This window comes from Convolutriloba macropyga, chromosome 5 (genome assembly GCF_964194025.1).
Source record: "Convolutriloba macropyga chromosome 5, txConMacr16.3, whole genome shotgun sequence".
NCBI classification, from domain to species: Eukaryota; Metazoa; Xenacoelomorpha; order Acoela; family Convolutidae; genus Convolutriloba; species Convolutriloba macropyga.
The window spans coordinates 49,071,790-49,090,328 of NC_134472.1; the positions used below are offsets into that span (position 1 = coordinate 49,071,790).

General features: G+C 33.2%; 2 protein-coding genes across 3 annotated transcripts in view; one reads left to right on the forward strand and one right to left on the reverse strand.

The window, feature by feature from the left end:
* Window positions 1-18,539, reverse strand: part of LOC142339438 (store-operated calcium entry regulator STIMATE-like) — a 432,078-nt gene that overhangs the window by 369,586 nt on the left and 43,953 nt on the right. The gene's annotated exons all lie outside the window — the stretch shown is intronic.
* Window positions 5,842-18,539, forward strand: part of LOC142339437 (prickle planar cell polarity protein 3-like) — a 120,782-nt gene continuing 108,084 nt past the window's right edge. Inside the window, exon 1 of one of the 2 annotated variants that reach the window (XR_012759018.1) lies at window positions 5,842-6,215. The gene's annotated coding sequence lies outside the window, so the exon portion shown is untranslated. Of the gene's footprint in view, window positions 6,216-13,040; window positions 13,592-18,539 lie in introns of those variants that run through there. The other variant, XR_012759015.1, reaches the window with a different exon arrangement.

The window sequence follows — 18,539 nt, forward strand, 5'->3', positions numbered from 1 at the left end:
TAATCTGTCTGTCTATCTATCACGTGTTTTATTATTACCTTACAATTGTTTCCTCATTTAAAGCTACTTCTCAATCTAATTCTCCCTTATTATATCTCGTCGTCGAATTTTCCTTTCTATATTCTGTTTAGCGTATCTGTCTGTCGGAAATTTTAATCGTTATTCTGACTCATTTCTTGATTGTGCTGGTACAAAATTAAGACTTCTAAGAAATTACTTGCATTATTTACATTGCGTCTATTTATTATACATATGAATAATAACTGAAAGAGAAAAAGACCTGACGAATAAAATGAAAAATTTGGTCCTTATTAATACGGAATGCCAAACATGGATTGACGAGGTATGTTAACTTTATTAATTTATTACTATGATATAGCAAACTGTATCGGAATACAGCTGGACAAACTCGTAAGTTTGAGTGAAAAAAAATGTTGATAGACTTTAACGCAACCCATTTGTTAAAATGTGAAACTAAATTCTATAGAAATTGGTGTTCAATAAATCATGATTGTCATTAGAATTTCTGTTAGAATTTAACACCATTATTCTTGAGCTTCGAATGGGGATATTCCGGGTATGAATCTATTTCTGGTGGTTGAATAATTCTTCCGTTGATAGTTCGGATTGGAAACAAAATACACAATTAAATAATTTTAGGAAATTACTTATTAAAATGGAAAGTAGTCGAGGAAAAGAGTATTTATTATTGAGATTATTAGGAAAAATAATAATATTGGGTTGCCTTAGTAGGGAGTAACTTTTCGCTTGAGACGTTTTTTGTGCTTGTTTAAGCAACAGATCTGTTTTCAGGGCATTTGGAGATAGAATTTTCTTCGCTGATCAATTCAATTATAATAATTGAACTATCTCTTCAGCTGCAATCTTTTCCCTATAGCTATGAGCCCATTTGTTAAGTTTTTGCTTATTTTATTTTCTTGATTTATGGTGAGTTGTAATATTACCGGTTCCGTTTATGATTAATAGCTATGGTAAAATTCCGGTGTTACTCTTTGACCAGCAAAATGTAGGAGAAAGAGCTTCGGTTATTATTTTTCGAAACTTTTTCCATTGTGCTACTATCAAAGATTAGTGCGTCAATAATTATTTGCAAACCCTTAGCGAGCGCACGTGCTCCTCTCGCAAAATTTGCTATTTTTTAGTTCTTGTTCTTGTAATTGTCAGTTTAAATGAAAAAAATTATTCACCCCCGGTTCTAATAGCAAATTTAGCGAGAGAGAAATGGAACGACGTGCGCTCGCTAAGCGTTTGCAAATAATTATTGACGCACTAATCTTTGAGAGTCTTTTCATCTTTTCATCCCAGTTGATTTGAGACCCCATATGAGATCACCACTTCTATTCAGATCAACATCGTTCAAGAGTCTTAATTTCTTATCACCTAAGCTTTTTCTCAATTCTCTATAAATCCACAATTTTGACTGCTGATTACACTAATTGAGGATTAAACTTTTTTGCCAATTAGATTAACCCCTCAGAGTTTACATGGTTGAAAAGTGGCAATGTTTTTTTTTTGAAGATTTTTCTAAAATATACTAACTTACATAGACACAAAATGACTTTTATATGGCGTCGGGCTGAGAAAAAAAAGAGAGATCGAGTAGTAATTTCTTAGAAATTTAAATAGCTTTCTGTATTCAAAATAGATGATTTCAGTTGCTATGAGATGTCAGGCTTTCACTGGAATCTTGAAAAAAACAGATTAATAAATTAAGGTTTTCAAATCCTGTCGTTCACTGTTAATGCTTTGTGTTGTCATCTCTTACTCGGAATATTTTTTCCCCTGATTTTTGCCCATATGCTGAGCAAACAACGTGAAATCTGTCTGTAGCCAGAAAATGCTTGAAGCAGCCGAGAATTCAGTGTGAAAACTCTGAATGTAAAAGTGACACTATATGTAAAAGTGACACTTTGATGTTCAAGTTGCAGGTTTGTTTGATTTTTCAACTTGTCATGACACCAAAAAAACAACAAATTTTCAATTCTCTCCTCAGAAATGATTTTGCCGTAAATAATCGCAAATTACTGAAGTTTTCAGTGACAAAAGTGATTTTGCTTTGTTGAGTGTACCAGCAACACATTCATAGAATGATAAGACGCTGCCGTCAAACAATGCTAAGGTCAAAATTCACATAGTAATTATTGCACACTCATTTTTTGATAAATAAACTGCAATAATTACAATAATTCTGCTAGGGTACTCTTCACATAGAAATTGGCATTTTAGTAGTGACAAAAATCAATAGAATTACTTTTCAATCACTATGATATCGTGAACCATAAAACTCTGGAAACCATTTTGAAACCCTCAAAAATTTCAGCAGACTTTGATTGAACACTAGAAAACGAGCAGAAAAATGGTAGTTAAATGTGAACGAGGGAACATGACGAGAGCAGAAACAACTAGTTTTAGGTTGTACGTGGAGTCTGTATACCAATCTATTTTTTTGGTGTAAAAATAAGAGAATATACTCTTCGCCTCAAAATACTTTTTTCAGAAAGCGCATTCGACAAAGAATTTTCGGGCAGATTAATTGCAGTAAATTTCCTCATTTTAGTAATCCTAAAAGATTAAATTGTAAAAAGATTAAAATTTTGCGAAATGCCCTTGCCGCCGAACGTAACTATAATCACATTTCTTTGGAAGTATTTTTCATTTAGGCTATTTAATTACCGTGAGAAGACTACTTACAAATAATTTAAGCGCTTTCCACATTGGGCTTCAAAAACGGTGCGAATGGCAAGTCACTTTCTTCCTTATTGGTTTTGCATACCCGTAGACAATAGTATTGTAATTGGCTTCTTCAATGAGCACCAACTAACTGACAACCGGAAAATAGAGTTTTTGGTGTGGTATTACGCTATTAAAAAGTTTTTAAAGCTTTTTTTAAAGCTTAGTTACATTAAGTGAAAAACTGCAAGTGAATTTAGCTAACATTTCATATCGGCGACAAATTGTTTTTGCGATAGCAACTGATAACTTTCGGGTCAACGGAATTAACACCATCTATGCTTGGCACAAATCTACAGTAAAAGCACTAATAACCGGAATCGAAAACAGAAGTTAGTATTTTAAGATCTTGCAAGATTCTTGTAAAAAAGTTTATGAGATCGTAAAAGACAGAGTTTTTTGCAAGATCATGCAAGACATAGTTAATCTTCAATGATTTTTGTGCAAATTATATTCTTTTGGAAGAATCATGCCGAAAGGATAGAAAGAAGCTAAAAGTTACAAAATTGAGGAACCAATGCAGTGAACAACACCATCCAGAGGAAAAAGAAATTCAAACCATCTGAAATGTTAGGCTTCAATTTTTAATAATGCCAATTTGTTTCACGCTATAGGATAGGACGTAGGAGAGCGTGTTTTTTAGGTCACTTTCGGCTATTTTTGGGCCCTATTTACCTTCGGATCTGGGCTAGTTTTTCAAAAAAAAATTGCAAGATTTTGCAAGAAAAAGTCAATCTTCTAAGAATCTTGTAATAAAAAAATTAATCTTGTAGGAGTCTTGTAAGAGAAAGTTAAGATTGTGAGATCTTGTGAGAATGACTTCTTTTGGAAAAACCCTGTCATTAGGATAGAAAACAGCTAAAAACTGCTAAAAGAAGGAACTAATACAGTTGACAACACCATCCAGTGGAATAGTTAAACCATATGAAAAAGGTCAGGCTTCAATTTTTAATATTACCAACTTTTTTTCACACTATAGGATAGGACATAGGAGAGCGTGTTTTTCTTTATGTGTTCCCACATCGTACCATAGGTCACTTTCAGCTATTCTTGGGCGCTCTTTACCTAGGGTTTTGGGTTTTTTTCCAAAAAATTGTTGCAAGATCTTGCAAGAAAAAGTTGATTTTTTAAGAACCTTGCAAGAATCAAAATTATTTTTTTAAGAATCTTGTGAGAAAAAGTTAATCTTTTAAGACTCTTATAAGAATCTTGTAAGAGAAATTAAACTTGGTAGATCTTTTAAGAATCTTGTAAGACTTTACAACAACTGGTAAAAATCTTGCAAGATCTTACGAGATTAAATTCTATTTTAGACTCGAAAAATCTTTCAATCCCCTAAAATTGTGTCACCTACATTACTAAGCAAAAATTTTGTGCGTACTTGAACACACTATGTGTTCAAGTACACACTATGCATAGTGTGTATTTGAACACATTATGTATTTTTACTTCAGAAGCAAAAAATGGGATGCAACTAGCAACATTTTTCCATCGAAAACTGATATCGTTCAATTCTGTAAGTCAGATTTTGTAATATGTTTTGTCATATTGATTATTTTTCGAAAGTTCGAACCTTCTCGAACGATTGAAACAGCTCCGCCCTAAATTTACACTAATTACTCAACGACCACGATCGACTTGAATCTTTCACAAGTCAATAAGAACGTAAAAGTTATTGTTGATAGGAAAATTTTCGGCGGCAATAATTAAAATTCTTTTAACAGATTTTCAATTGAAAGATTGAAGTACTCCAACCAAAGAGTTAAGAAAAGATCAAAATAAAACAACCTACACTTAACAAATGAAATTATATCTCTAGAGGAGAAATTTTCGGTTTTAAACCAAAGAAATTGTTGGTATCGTAGTTTTTTCTAGCCAAAAACGGCGAAAATTCCTATGATTTTTTGTCGGTCTCGTCGTTTTTTTTCGGTATTTAACATAAGTAAAATTCAGTATCGTCATTTTTAAACGTAATACAGATTCGGTATTGTCGTTTTTTAACGTAAGAGAGATTCGGTATCGTCGTTTTTAAAGTCAGTTGAGATTCCGTATCTTTAAGAGATTTGCAGGATATTTTTACACTTCGGGTGTCCAACAGCGACCAAATCGAATCTTTCATACGTTCGAAACCGACGATACCGAAAAAACCAAACATACCGAAGCTGTCTGACGTTTCAAACCGAAGATACCGAAGATTTCTTACACAATTTTTGCGGGTTTTGTTTGGTATTCTCAACTAGGGATCTCTGCTTAAGCACGCTTGTTTGCAGAAGGCCACGTGTGCATCTCGGTGGGACTTACTCTTTAAAAAGGTGGGTTCAGGGGCCTCGGTTTTCGGATTGACGCTCAAAACATTATTATTTTTCTCTACGTGTTTTCTGAGTGTTTCAAGTTATGATGCTTAGATTTACCAATGAATCGTTCACATTCACACTGCCGTGTTTTTGTTTCAATTGCTCAAATGTCGCTTCAATTAGGCGTTCAGAAATTTCTTAATGGTCTTTTGAGGTAGGTTCTTCACGCAGGTGTCGACCATTTTTAGCGTCAGAGAAGGACAAATTGAGCCATTTCTGCTTTCTTAGTGGTTACAAGTACCATATTTTACAGAATTTGGTTTTAAAAAGCCGCCCTCAAAGGCAACTCGAAAAATTTTATTAGAACCGAAAAAGTTTCCCCGACGATTATAGAACTTCTTTACATAAAATAACAACCTCTCAATAATGCCTCTTCTTAGCGCAAGTATTTGAAAATTTTCTGCCGTCAAAAGTAGACAGAAAACTCTTCGGGGAGTACAAAATTTGAAGTTCCATTTCATAATTCAGTAGTCGACCATAAGTTAGATTTAAAAAAACAGCACATTGAAATTTCTCCTAAATTGTACAAATTACTATTCAGATAGAATAAATGTATTGGTCAATAGAGCATGATTTTATTTCAATGGTCTTCATTCTTTCATAAATTAATGTCAAATTGGAGAATAAATAACTGAACAGATCTCCATTCACGTTTTTGTACTCCGCTTAATACTCATTATTTCCCAGTCCATTCAGCCGGATGTGGTCTGAACACAATGCTACTAAAATTCCCGTGCTCTAAACCACCTCCTCCTTTTCCCCCTTCCGCTCCCCCTCCGAGCTGAAAATGGTATCATGTCGAGCTAGAATGACCAGAGCAAGTGTAAGTTTGGAAAACACTCTAATCCCCTTTTATGCAAACAACGTGAGTTTTCCACCCCTTATTCACAAATTCCCGACCTGTTTTTGATATTTTACCATCTATTTAATACACTCTTTTTATCTTTTCAGCCATTTATTTATCAAACAATGTGACCTAAGCTTGAGAGATAGAGAGTTTAGTTTAAAAATGTGAGCGCCATTATTCGTTTAATATTTAAACATGCTTTTACAATTATCAGAGACTCGAAGGCGCTATCTTGGACGGACCATTTCAACAATTGTAAACAGGTCAGTTGTTTGCATGTACTTGAATTACAGTCAATATGCTTACTTAAACATCACTGTCATTTGCACAAGCAGCTTTTTATGTCATGACATCGATATTCAGAGCAATTGTACGTTGATAAACTATTTTTAAAGAGTTAGTCAAATTTACTGAAATGGCGGTTAAATAAATCGCCTTCTGTTATATATCACCAGAGCGCCTATTCTTGCGGTTGTCATTGTATAATTTTAATCCATCAGTTTTGACATGTCAAATAATGTGATTTATCGTTTCGACCGAAAATCAAGTATGCGTGAATAATTATTTTCACTGCTTTCCGACCTCTTGTGACCCGAGTAATTTATACGTTATTTTTACTACTCATCCCATAATAATGGGGGAAAAATTATGCTCAAGTTTCCTGTGGGGATGAAGAGATTACTTCCCGAATTTTTTTCTTTAGAGTTGGTCATTTATTCTTAATTTTAACGATTTTTCTTTAAAAAAACATTTCAGTTGCCCAGAACGTAAACCTTCTGCAGTGTGTTCGATATACCATAAAATAAAGCAAAACCTGGTAACAAAAAATTTGCAACAAAATCTCAGAAATTATCTTGAAAATGGTACGAAAAGATTTTGTTTGAAACAATTATGACAATATGAGTGAATTTCTTATCCCCTGTCAAAAAACAAGTAGGCAAGTGATTTGAGTTATTAGTTATCAGTGGAAACTCAAAGAAAATAAATGGAATTTTTAATAAATATACAGTAAGGTACAAAAAATGTTCTGATTCAATAGTGAACTTAATTTGCTACCAGAGTTTGTTACACTTATGTTTAAGAAATTCGAAAAGTAAATTCGAAACATTCATTGCGTCAGGTTTGACAGATTCGACAAGAGAACTATGATTTATATTGTCAGAAAAGTTAACAAGATCTAAAACCGGAAACCGAATTAGTTGACAGAATTTTTTTACAGAAACAAAGAAAAGCGAACGAACTGTGTTTCGATTGAATCGGGAAATCTCATTTAAATGAAAGTCTGTTAAATGGGAAAGTCTCATAATTTTTTTGAAAAGGAAAAATATAAGAGTAATGAAATTTAATTTGAAAAAATTGAATATATTTCTGTAATTTAAATTACCTAAAAAGGATTTGACGAGTTTCAACATATTTTTGAGAGTGAATTTGAAAATTGGAGATTGGCCATTCAAAGTTAAATTTTTGATTAACAAAACAATGATAATTTTAATTGTTTACGAAGTTTTTTATCTTGTCGTTTGCTAAGCCTTGCATATCTGAACAAATAATCACATGAAAATTCGTTTAATTTTAAAATAGTTAGAAAGAATAACAAAGTAATTTTTCTCCAAAATTTTAAGATAAAGGTTGTTTTCAATTTTATTTCTCATTATTTAGGCATTCATTTTTTTAAAATTTAAAAATACTGTTGCAAAATTCAACGCGTATATTGAAAGTTTCACGCAGCAAAATATGAAGAAAAATAACTAGGTGAAAAAAACGGCAAATTGGATTATCAATGTACGTTATTTTTGAAAAAAACCATTGCCCTCAACCTCTGATATTTTGGTTAGCGGCTTGTATTCTTATTGTCTTAACATTAGGTACTATACTTTTTGGTAATATCATTTGTTTCTTGTACTTTGTCTCTTCTGCTCTGGAGAAAAAAGTATTAGAAAAATAACCAACAGAAAAACCTGCTATCTGATTGATCAGTCAAAAAATATTAGTGACGCAATGCAGTTTACTATTGTTTTAACTTTAATAGTTTCACTTTTTTGTTAATCGATGCTTCCAAAAATTTAAAATTTCAAAAAAATGTACTTGCAGAAAAATATAATTTATTTTTTTCTGTTAAACCTGAACAGTTGACTACTTTAGAAAATTGGCATGTAGTTGAGGCCGTTTTGTAATGCTTGAGTAATTGCCGGATCTTTTTTAATGAGCCAAAGTCAGTTAGAGAACAAAAGGCTATTTATGTTAAACTTATTTTGAAAATTGAATGATGTCTGTAAAACGAGATATAAAATAAAAGCTGCGCATGAAAAATTAGAAAATTTTTTTACAATTTGTTGAACAAAAAGAAAAAGCGTTTTTTATCATGCATTGTTTTAAGAGAATGCAAGAAAAACAAGTGTAGAAAATTCTGCTAAAATAGTAACTTTTTGATCACTAATGCTTCGTTTTGAAAACTTTGTGACCATTTTGAAACCTTTATTCGATATCAAATTTGCATCGGAGCTGCTTTGACAATTCCGTCATTAGTGGTTGTTATTTTTTGTTTTTGTTGTTCGGATGTTATTTTTTGAATTGTTCCGTAGAAAGTGATTGGTTAGTTGTTTTTGTTGCAAAAAATTTCATTTAAGTGATTAAATCAACCACTTCGGCTTTTTCGCAAGTACTGTCGCTATGTTTACGGTTACAATTGGATTTGAACCAAGTGTTTCCATTTTTTTATATAATTTAGAGAAAATTTAACATAATTTTCATAATCAAGTTTTAAAATTATTGGAGTTTTGATTTTGATCGAAATTTCCTCATACAAAACAATTGTTAAAAAAACGTTCATATGTCAATTTTTTTTACTGAAATCATGTACATTTTGAGCGCATGTTTATAAACAATTATTGCTAGCAACTCAGAGCTGTTTTATAGATATATAATCTGACGAATACTCATATTCATAGCCCTGAGCTCCAGCCAAAAAAAGAACTGATTCTCTGCAAAATGTGCACAAGAGTGTTGCTTTGACTGTTTTTCAAAATAACAACCGATCATTGGGTAACCAACACCTAGATCATTATACTACTTCACCAAAATAATTTCTTCACCAATCTCGAAAGTCGTCTACTGATGCTGAGCTTTATTTTATTGAAAAAATAATAGGAAATATGGAAGATAACAACGACACAGGTGCTGTGTTCTTAGATCTTGCAACAGCTTTCAATTCAATTTCACATAAGATCTTTCTCAAGAAATCTGAAAATTTCAACCTCTCTCAATCAACAATTTTACTTCTCAAATCTTTTCTCGAAAACCGAACACAATGCGTAAAACTGGGTATTGACTTATCAGATAAAATAACTATTAATCATGGTGTTCCACAACGAACTGTGTTAGGACCTCTTTTTTTCTGTTATATGTCAACGATTTTTCTGAAAAGCTGGAAGGTGAAAATGATGTTCTTCAATTTGCGGATGACACTAGTATTATATGAAAATTTGAACGTAATGAAAATATTCCCCAAAAAATTGAAAAAAATATTAGAACAAACAGACAAATATCTGACAGAGAATCAACTCACTTTAAATGCCGATAAAACAGGGATGTTATTCTTTACAAATCAAACTAATTCGGATCCAGAGTTTTCTTTTAAAGGTGAAGTTATCAACCAGCTCATTCATGTCGTTATCTGGGAGTACAAATTGATTCAAACCTAACCTTCGAAAATCACCTGAACTCAGTTTTAAGCGAATTGGCTAATGCAATTCGTTCTTTGTATCTTGTACGAAATCAAATACGTTTGAAAGTAAGAATTGATGTTTTCAAGTCAGTTGTACTCTCTCATCCTCCTTTCAGTGGAGTATTCCTTCAAACTCTTACAGTGAAAAACATAAACCGCGTAAACAGGCAAATTAACTGGGGAATAAAAGTTTGATATTTTCGTCAAAAATTTGACCACTCCATTGATCTTCTCATGAAGGATCGTATCCTGCCAGCCGAATTGTTTATCTCAAAGTTAGCCTAATGAAGCTAGAAACAGACATAAGACAATGGGAAACATCCGAAAATTTTAAAATGTTTCCTAGTCGCCATAACGCTAGACAGAACAAGAGAACAAATCAAATTATTATTTAAAAAAAAACGAAAACGAAGTGGAGTAACAAATCCTTAGTCTTGAAAAGCGTTCAAAAATGGAACAAATTGACCTCTTCAATAAGAACTTTCAACAGTAAAACTTGCTTTAAAAATGTTTTAACCGAGTTTTTGCTCGATCAACACAAGAAAGTACCCGTTAATAGACAAATAGGAGCCTTCAAATCCTATTTTTAACTATGAAAACGAACAACCACAATTTGAAGATTATTATATTAATAACAATGCTGATTAATTTATTTAACATTTTAGAGCATGTAGATATTTAACCTTAGGGTTATAGTCTGAGTAATTTACATGTTTCAAAAAAACATATATATTCCTTTTGGTTTTTAAATTGACTATTTTTTCACTAGAAGTAAAACAAAATTATTTTTCACTTTGCGTTAAAAAAGTGAAACAATCGCATGTGAATTTTTGTTGGATGCTTCTACGTTGTCAAGTGCGTCTGGTCAATGTTCTGGAATAGGCTCTCTTCGGTCTGGCCAATGATCTGCGCAAGAGTTTGTTCGGTCTGGTCAATTGTTGGGACAATAGTCTGGCCAGACATCTGCACTCGGTCTGTTCGGTCTGGCTGATGCTCCGGACAAATCTGTTTATTCTGGCCAACAGTCTGGCCGGTTTTTTGATTACCCAGTGAAAGGTCTGGTCAGTCACCCCCTGTCCTCAACAAGAAGTCCGTCTGGCCGTTTTTCCGCGACTCAAGTCCTTCCACCTGGACTCAAGTCCTTTCTTGGTTCGCGGACGTCATCTGGGGACTACTCATCCAAGTGAAGGGCATCATTAATAAATATAAACGAACATTTATCCCTAAATCTTTTCAACTATTTCCGCATTTTATCTTTTGGAATCAAAACCAAGAAAATCTGTAGAGATCGAAAAAAATACTGAGGAATTGTTCAAATAATTAGTGTTTTAAAATGTCAAAACAGTTTTTCGAGATACTTTTTTGATAGAACGGCATTTTGCTGTTAACTTTCCGAGTAATTTTATACAGCATCGAAGTCTTTTAGATCTGTTTTTCGCTTGAAATTTTGCCATTTTTAGTTTTGCGACGTCATTCCAAAATCGAAAAAGTGCATGAAATTAGCATAATAGCAATTTCGAATTTCGTATGCGTACACAGATTATACTGCGCCCGCCTTTGTCTAGTAGTTTAACCATCCCGCCCTCCAATCATAAAACAGGCGGGGCTTGTTCTGTTTTAAAAAGCTATATAAAGATTTTCCATGCTTATCTGTGATCAGAAGGTGCGAAGACAAAAGAATCTCTGAAAGCCCTTTTGTTCATGAAACTAACAATATCTAAGAATTTTTCAAGCGTGTTTCACAACGCATGATTAGTTGTGCGTCACGAAGACGAATCTTTATCACGCCTTAGTTGTTGAAATGTATGTTAAAAGCAACACCGGTTACGTGAAGGAATTTGTTTTGTTGTTTTGTTCTAAGGGGCGCGGCTTTTTCACACCTTTGCGGTGTTTCAATTGCATTCTAAGTGTGATTTTGTCTCGGCAAATGACCTTGATATGGGCAATAAATGTGGAAAACAGAAAATGATGCAAAATTAAGGCGTGGTTATACCTCCTACGCGTATAAGATGCAGTTTTGCTCATTCGTAACCACATTTCAGTTTTAGCAGAGCAAAAAGAACGTGAATAAAAATAGAAATATTATAATCTATCCGCGTTGTATACTACAGTAGGTTGGTAAAATGATGTTTTTCCGCTATTTTCCTCAATTTTACAGGTAATTTGATCAATGTTTTATTCATAAGCGCTGATTAACTTGTAACTTGTAGCCCAGGGGGAGGATTATAAATTGAGGTTTAATTTATTATAGTCTGGAAGTCTTTGAAAGCAGAAAAAGAGTGGAAAATGAGCGAAAAGAGCTGGCCGCTGCTATGAACTCTTCCTGTAAAATAGGTAAGTGAAAAGTTGCTGCCTTCTCAATTGTTTTCCAACGCAACTTCTCTTTCCCCCCGCGGCAAAAACTTTCCCATCTTTTTACTCTCTTCATCTGAAGAAATAGCAACGAACTCTGCTGAAGATATTTGAGAGCTTACATCAAAGACCTGCTAAAAATTTTCAATTGAGCCAACTTACTTATAAAATTTTGAAGATGGTGCTTTGACAACAGTTGTGTGTAATTTGACCCAACCAAAAAGAGTTCAATGAAAAAGAAGGAAGCACTCGCTCTGCTTCGCGCCTTTAAACCTGTTTCATGATTAAAAATTTTTTGGTCTGAGCTGATTTTGGAAAGACAGAATAGTGATTGATTGAAAGTGTAATTCTGAAGAAAGACATCCGTCGGTTTAGAAAACTATGTGGGTTAGACATTGTTATTCTTTTCCCCGAAACGACACCCACTATAATGCTGAGTCACCACAACTATTGGAAAGAATATATAACCAAAACAATTAAGCGCTTTTATAATAATTATCATTCCTCATAACTGTTCTTAAATATTTCACTGCTGCTTCGGCTCTTAACTTTTGCACTTTTACGTGTTTATGCCAGGTCGAATTTTACATTCAATTTTCTGTCGCTTTGACTTAAAATTTATCGAATTAATCGCAGTGATAATATGCTTTTGTCAATTTTGATTTTTCAATTTAAATGTGCTGAGTTAGCTAAAACGGGGATTCTTGTTTCCTTATAAGTACAAAGTACAATAATGATTATTTGTCGACAGAATCGAGCGGCATCACATCCCACTGTCAATTAAGCAGTCCATTGCTTTCTCAATTTCTATCCCCTTTTCTTCCTTCTTCCTTTTGTAGACTAAAATTTCTGCTAGGGAATGCTGTTAGTACTCTTGTTACTCTTGTTGTTGTTTTACTTGTTGTTGCTTTTAAAATAACAACATTCGCTGTTTGTTCGCCCACTTCACTCCCTAAACCCGTCTCTTGAACAAACTACCCCTCGCCCCTCCCCCCTCAGTCACCGTTTCATTCACCATTTTTACATCAAATTCCCTTCAAAATACTAGCTGCTCCTTTTTGACGGTTCTATTGAATTGTGGGTACTCCCTTGCCGTTTTATAGTTCGCATAAATTTGAATCAAGGTTAATTAAGGGATGCATTAGCGTTTGGTTCATTTAGACCGCGCAGGCGGGTCCTGATTAGTGACGGTCAGAATTGGGAGTTTGGACTCAGGAAATTGGGGTAGCCTTTGAACCCGTAGCGACTTGTTTTCAAGAACATATCAAATCAAAGCTGCGGTATTCAATTGAAGGGACTTCTACAAGGGCCCAAAAAAGAGAGACATCGAATTAGTGAAGACGTTTAATTATTGTAATGCTGCCTGGTACTTTTTTTGCTGGTACTGTTTCGCTTTCTACACTTATCCAAGCGTCCACCCTTGTGTGTTGATGCTCATCACAACATCAATCGATTAGGATTTCTTTGAGCACCTTCAAGTACGTCTTTGTTGTCTGTGACGCAGCCACTGTGGAAATTGTCCATCTAAATATCAACTGTCTACTGCACATCAGTACCTACAAAGTAAGTCGTCGCTATTGCTGTTTATTTTTTAGTGAAACTCAGGTTTAGTACCCTTTGACAGTTTTCTGAGTAATAAGCATGTTGCCTACTATTAATGAGGAGTACCATATCATTTGGAAAAAGATCAAACAATTCGCTTGCTAGATATAGTTGTCAATGCCTACTGATACGACACCAAAAATAAAAACTCTTGAGCGTCAACAAGGAGTATATGCAATCTAAAAATTGAAACAGAAAAGACTAGGGAAATTTTTCATAATCTATGTTATATTATAGATTAGTTATGTGGAATGAATACGAATCTTCATAAAAGTACAAAAGTTCAAAATAAGATGATCAAAAAATGGAAGGCTTTTTAAACCCGAGACTGAAAACTGTTGTTGACTAATTTTCAAAAATTGAGACAGACTTTCCTGTTTATTATTTATTTAATATGTAGTTTTTGATGGGAAGTAAAAGCAGACTTGTACGAACAATCGTTCCGCAAAGTAGCGACATCATTGTTGGCCTATTCCCGAACCACGTGACTTGTAGACTTATACGGTGCCTTAGTGAACTTAAAATATAAGCGACTAACGTCGGAAGAATTGCTCTCCAACAACTAACGGGAGCTGTAGTCTTTTGCAACTTGCTTCATTCGGTCGGGGGGGGGGGGGTAAATTCACTAAGAGGAAAGTGAAAAATACACCAATTTTGTCTGAGATGCATCTGATTTATACCTTTTAAATTCAGTTATCCTCATTGACTTTTAGTGTGGTTAATTAACAATGAGTTGTAACATAGGCTCCGAGATATCTGAAAAACTCTCAGTAATCATGGTGTACCCCAGGGCGAAGTCTTGGGAAACTTTAAGTTTTCGTTTATACGTTAACGATTTCTAGCAAAAACTCAAAAATGGCTTTGAGCTTGTACATTATTCAGACAAAAATAGTATTTTGAGTAAATTTGATCCGAGAGAAGAAGTTGCAAACAAAATTAAACGTATTCTATCGGAGTACTGTCTCATCGCTCATTCATTGGAGTTTTCTTGAAAACATTGTCGGCAAAGAATATACAAAGCATAAATCTACAGGTTAACTGAGGCATAAAAGGGTGTTATATGCGTCCTATGTGTACCGTTGCCGTGATATCCTTCTCAACTGGCATGTCCTTTCAGCTGAATTCACTGTTTTGAAGTTCAGTGTGAAGAAAAGTCATAGAGACTTGAGTTAGTGGCGTACATCAAAAACATTTTCAAAATGTGTGGGAATTACCTATAACAACAGCAGATCAAACGGACAAAACCGCTGATAGTAAGAAAGCAAGAGCATACTAAGTTTAGTTTAAAATCTATGGTTTTTATGAACATACAGAAAATGTTAACTTTTAATAAAGGAGCGACGGGAAAGAGTACTTTTCAAAAGAATTTTAAAAGTGTTTTCTTAATGTAAGCATGAAAATACATCAGAAGAAAAACAGTTACGATCATTAAGCTCTCCTTTTCTATATAGGAACAAACAGTTTAGCGGATAATATCAATCCATATCCAGAAGATCATTGATGATACAATGTGGATTTTTGATTTTTTCAATAAATAGTTTCAATTAATCTGAAAGCATGTAGACAGCGCCTATTGGTTATATTCTTAAAGGACAATTTAAAAAAAATTCTTCGTCCACCGGAATCTCTTAAAAAAATGAAATATCTTTAAATAAAAACTTTTCACGCAAGGAAACAAAAATTGTAATTAAAAAACCTAGCAAATACATAAATGAACACAAACCAAGGCAACGAACAATTTAAAGCAAAACAAAAACCCAAACATCAGCCTCAACAGGGCTGAACTTCAGCAAAAATAATGAGCTGAAATCATAAACAGGCTAATTTCTCTAATTTAGATGCAGAGAAGCAGAATGTTGAAAAAGGGCCATCTTTAGTGAAGGGGTCATCAGTATAGTAAAAGGTCTTTCGTTTTGAAGAGTATACAGAAGTTGAAAATGTTAACCTTTAAGTTAAGATCGACGTGAAAGATTAAATTTTAAAAGAATTTATCCGAGTTTTTGGTAATGTTAGCGTGAAAAAATATCAGAAGAAAGACAATTACGATCAGTCGCATATTCTTTTCTATATAAGAACAAACAGTTTAGCTGATAATATCAATCAATATCCTGAAGATCATTAATAATATAGTGCGGAATTTTGATTTTTTCAATAAAAAGTTTCAATTAATCTGAAAGCATGTAAACAGTAACCTCTTGGTTATATTCGTAAAGGACAAGTTTAAAAACAATTTTCTTCGTGCACCGGAACCGCTCAAAAACTTAAAAACATGAAATCTCTTTTAATAAAAATTTTTCAGGCAAAGATATAGAAAAATTGTCATTTAAAAAACCAAGCAGATACATACATGAACACAGAGCGAGACAGCCAACAATTTAAAGCAAAGCAAAAGCCCAGATATCAGCCTCAACAGGGCTGAATTTTAGCAACAATAACGAGCTCAAAATGTAAACAGGCTAATTTCTCTAATTCAGATTCGGAGAAGCAGAATGTTGAGAAGGGGCCATCATTAGTATATGATTAAAGTTTGTTTGAAATTTTTCGTCAATCTGTAATCTGTTGGATCTCAACAATTTTAGACGTCCGGAGTGCAAAGCATTTGTCAAATAAATTGCAATTTTGCAGAAAGAAAATTTTGAAGCAATTACTAGAGATGCTGGCTCCCAGGACAAAAATTATTTATATTGAAGTTTTGATTCCAAAAATTATCATATAATAAATAGCGAAAGAAAATATTCAATCGTTGTTATGAGCTGAAATGCAGAAATATATGCAGGTCCAAGAAGAGCATCAAACTATTTGAGTATATACTCTCATATCCTAAAAATTCTACGAAATCTTCCGAGATCTTCAATTTTAATGGAAGAATCTGTGGTTATCAAAACGAAATCTTTCGAGATCTTCAATTTTAATGGAAGAATCTGTGGTTATCTAAATATTTGTGAAATTGACCAAGTGACAGATCGAATTGATTGATCAAAAAGATTGAGTAAAAAAGGCCGATTTTTATTATGAGTGAAAAAAGTTCTGAGTGCCCTTTTTGGCTTCTGGTTTTTGAAAAAATCTAAAAATCATGGTTTTATTTAAAAATCCAATTGCCTCTAATGAACTAGCGGAGGAAATATTTGCATGAATTGATCAAAATTTGAAAAATACTCGGAAATTTTTTTAAGCTAAATTTGCCCCCTTGATCTTTCTCCGAGCGATGGTTTTTTAAGTTACTAGTAACGGAAGCAATTCTATAATATGTGCACAGTTCTGCGCTGACAATAATTTTGAATATTGGTTTTGTAAATGCTTATTTAACAGGAAAAATGAGAAAAACTGAATGATGAAAAACTAAGGTTTTTGCAGTAAATAAGCTTGTTAAATTACTTGGATTTTATCAATATTCAACTTTTGAGGAAAAAACAATTTTGCTTTAGAGAAATGGTAACATTTTCAGTCTTTTTATAATCCCACATTGAAGTTCTGTTGATTTCATACAAGGATCATGTTTGATCTCAAACTGTTCATGCTGGCTTTTTTGATACTTTCCTAGTATGAAACTAAAGAAATAATATACGATCCTTGCATGATTATCAAGAAATCATTTATGATTCTATTAAGATTACCAGGAATCATGCATTTTTTTCCTTTCAGTTTACGTTTTCATTCTTATCAATAAGGATCACTTATGTGATTAACGTTGTGATCCGCCAACAGACCCTGAAACGCAAGATATGTTTCAATTGCAAAGAATTATTGGATGCTAAATGAAAGAATAAGTCGATCAAATCACTAAAGTTTTTGCATTCTCTAAAGCCATCTTATACTTATAGGAACACGCAAAAAAATAATTACATTTAACTTATAAATTTTTTTAACACGTATAAAATCCAAAGTCACTGCTTTTGATCACCCAATTAGTCAAACGTAAAGTGCACGGACAATCCATTAGATTTAAATGCCCTCTGGCAATATTATGCAGGCATCAGTCAATGTTTTATGTACAATATATGGCCCCGTATGGTTTCCAAGAGAATTTTTAAGTTTTGTATCAGTTCCACGAAATCATATAAGATCTTTGTACAACAACAAAAGAAATCATACACATCATATATGAACTAGCACGATAACTAAGGTGCATATACGACATAGTATGAAATCATAGATGCTTTTTTGTGATAAGGGATCTGATCACTTTTGCTAACTAGTTTCTTGAAAATCAGGGAAAACCACGGAGGAAAAATAAACTTGTTCTCGAAAAAGGAAATTCAGAATAAAATGAAACTCTTTTAGCTAATTAAAAATATCATTTTAAGTCATTTACCATTGGTCATCTTAATCCATGTGAAAAAAAAGAGTATTTGACGGTCAACGTTCGAGTTTTGAAAATGGAACAATTTAAAAGTATATAAACAAAAATGCAATTTTTAGCGAAACATGAAGCCAAGGATGATAGTGTCGACAATTACAGGGATCTTTGCTGTCAGAAGCTGTTTTAATTATTTTATTTTCATCACTAACTCAATGATTTAAATGGTCTTCAATTTTGTTTACAAAACTTCTCTCTGAAAAAATGAGTTATTTGATTATGTGCAAACTCATAGCAATAACACATTGTTACTTAAAGCTAACAAGGCATTCATGTTGTGACTTTTTCGCAAGATATTCGATCTTTTTCTTGAAATCAAATTTAACTCCGTCCCCACAGAAAATTCTGGTGGAAATTTTGTACATTAATTTTTTACATTTATCATTTGATTTAGATTGCTTTTTTTCTATAAAATTAGCTGCACGGTGGTTTCTAAAAACTAAAAAAAAATCGAATGATGGATATCATATAACAGAAGTGCGGCACGAAGTGTGAATCTGAGAGTTGTGCAGTTTGTGCTTTGTTATTATGATCACGCTTATTAAGAAAGTA